Here is a 3,315-nt window from a genome sequence, read left to right on the forward strand (position 1 = left end):
GAGGCATCAGTTTATTGTCGGGGATTAAGATGTGGGTTGTCGCGCCACATCGAGTGTAGACAGCATCACTGATTATAATGAGTTCTATAGTATTTTGTCACGCCGCACCGCTCACGTCCAACGTTACATGGTGTAATAAGTTACACTTACCTTTCTTCATGGCAGGCAGAGAGGTACAACAAGCCAGCACAAAAATGCACAGTGAAAATCAGGAGGAAGAGGCATTTTGTTGTCCTTTCTTCAAACAGGTTCTTATATATGTCACATTCTTTTTGGCAGAAATACTGATAAATCTGAAACCACAAAACAACTACTGTGATCAAGTATCAGGATAACAACACAACTACCAAACAGAACCACAACTAATCCATACACTTGTTCTACTATCCCAACCACAAAGATAAAAGTCAGCATTAAGGTTCTGAAAAATTCATTTTCATTTTCAAGTATTCAGTGTTGGGGAGTATTTAAATGTAATAAAATTATGTAATTTCATTACAAAATAAATGTAACTGTAATCTGTTACTGTTACTGAGTAAAAATGGGTAATTAAATTAGTTACTGAAAATGTTAACGATTACAAAGGGGGTTACAGCTGAATATTTTCACACACATACAGATTTAATTGATTTCTTTCCAAAATTGCATTGACTGCTCTAAAATATGAGACACCAATGTTTCAGGACACAGAATAAGACACATGTTCACTTGATAATTGTTTTATTTCCTGTTTGGGTTTATGTATATGCTTTATTTTTTAAATTAACTGTTGTTGTTTTTTTTCCAAGGCATTGTTAGATGCCAGTGTTTCCTGTCGTAACTATGCAAAGATTTCAAAAACAGTATCAGAGCTATTAAACTATATCTTGTTATGATTTTAAATCTGTATTTAACCTCAGAACCATCTCAAAGTAAAAAGAGGTGCTAAAGTCTGATTTTGTAGTGGCTGTGCTTTAACATTAAATTATAATCTTAAAGTCTGATAGTAATCAGTGTTGAGTCCTACTGTAAGGTTAACCCTGGCTACTTTAAATGTTTGAAAATGATTAACAGTTTAGAAAAGATTTAAAAAAATAGAAATTTAGAAAAGTAATCAAAAAGTAATCAAATGTAATCAGTTACATTCATAAAGTAATTGAAAGTTACACTATTTATTACATTTTAAATAGGGTAACTTGTAATCTGTTAACTATTACATTTCTAAAGTAACCTTCCCAACACTTGTAAGTATTACAATTTATTAACAACAACAACAAAAAAGTAAGGAGAAAATTTGTATATAGAAAAATATCTAACATACCTTGCGAATCCAAATGAGTCTATTCAGCCTGACTAGGCCTGAAATTGTCCAATGTTCTGCACCGCCGTAAGCAAAAACAATCAAATCCAAAGGTAAAATTGCAAGGACATCATAATACAAGTTCCAAGACTTTCGATACACTTGAAATATTGCCACTAAATCTGTCACGTGTCCTGGAGAACAGTGAAAAAGATGAAGGAAGTTTTAGGCATCAAACAATAACATTGCAACAAATTATTAAAATGAGGTAATTTTTAATACTTAATTGTCCTGTATATTACTGATTATAAAATTATAAAATGTCTATTATAAGAAACAACAAACTACTGTGAAACACTTACTATACATGTCCACTGGCACAGAGGGAGCACAGCTAAGTGAGAGTTCCCAATAATGTACTTTCAAAAGCCATTTGGGCGCATCATTGTGACTGTGGCTGATTTAGCAAATGTGAGTGACGCAAATAGTGCATGCAGCTGTATGTTAGGGTGCATCTTGAAGGGGTCATATGATGCGATTTCAAGTTTTCCTTTCTCTTTGGAGTGTAACAAGCTGTTCGTGAATAGATAAGATCCCTAAAGTTGCAAAGACTAAAGTCTCAAACCCAAAGAGATAGTCTTTATAAAAGTTAAGACTGGTCCACGCCCTCCTAAAAAGCCTAGTTTAAACACGCCCCCACATGTCTACGTCATTGTTTTTGTCTCGTCGCTCCAGGACGCGGCATCACAATATGGTAAGGGGCGTAACACTTCAGTCACACGCTTGAGGCATTCGGCCAATCACAACGCACTGGATAGCTGGCCAATCAGGGCACACCTCGCTTTTCAGAACGATGAGCTTTGTAAAAATCGACGCGTTTCAGAAAGGCGGGGCATAGAGGAGAAACAATAATGTACAGTATGTGGAAAATAATGTGTTTTTTTAACCTTAAACCGCATAAACACATTTCATTACACCAAATACACCAAATAATGTTATTTTTAGCAACATCATATGACCCCTTTAATCAGCTTGTGAATCAGTATATCATGTATACAAAATTGGGACCCTGGGTACCCTGAGACACTGATTACTACATTTCTGATGACATGACTACATACTTGTGTTTTATACCCTGACCACTGATATCTTTCTGATACCTTTTTGTTCTGTTACATATTCCTAAAATATTTTAGCTGACTTTTATTTACAAATATTAGCTATGTTATGTTTAATACCAGTGTAGCAATGTGTGTTTATAAGGAAATGTATTTAAATAGTGGTTTTCATGTTTTAAAAATTGTGAGCTCAGAGCTCCCTGGTTTTTGCGGTGATTTGTATCTTTTTTATTTTTTTTTAATGAATGTTCCAGTACACTGGAAGGTAGGGCTGGACAATAATTCAATATCAATATGTATCGCGATATCATTTTTTTCAATAACGTGGTATGATTTTTAAACACATTTCCGATATTTTGATATACATTACCATTGTTTCCCATACATTGATTTATTTGTGGCGTTTTGACTTTGTTGAATAAACATGAGCACTGCACGTTTCAAAATCAAAACACGGCGGGGGTGTTTTATATGAATGTATCGCTGAAGGGAACCGACTGTCTTCAGAAAAGTTTCGATGGCATTTTCATTTTTATCTGATAAAGTAGCGTTCATCTTGTGAGAGGGGAAGCAGCTTTCACACAGGAGTCCGCTGCTGAATCATGGCTGTTTACCACAAAAACAACATTTATGCATTATTTTGATTTCAAATCCAAACATTGTCATTGAAAATGCTTTTTCAGCATTGCAATTCTTTTTTTTTACACAGTACAGTAATACAATCTTTAACAGACATGTTTCAACACAATAAATATAAGCAACACATTATTCAATGCTTTTTACTGTTGCATTTACTGCTAGATTTATATATTAAAGGGATAGTTCATCCAAAAATTGAAATTTTATGTTTATCTGATTACCCCCAGGGCATCCAAGATGTAGGTGACTTTGTTTCTTCAGTAGAACACAAATTATGAT

Source organism: Sinocyclocheilus anshuiensis, unplaced genomic scaffold (assembly GCF_001515605.1).
Source record: "Sinocyclocheilus anshuiensis isolate Anshui unplaced genomic scaffold, SAMN03320099.WGS_v1.1 scaffold2892, whole genome shotgun sequence".
Classification (NCBI taxonomy): domain Eukaryota; kingdom Metazoa; phylum Chordata; class Actinopteri; order Cypriniformes; family Cyprinidae; genus Sinocyclocheilus; species Sinocyclocheilus anshuiensis.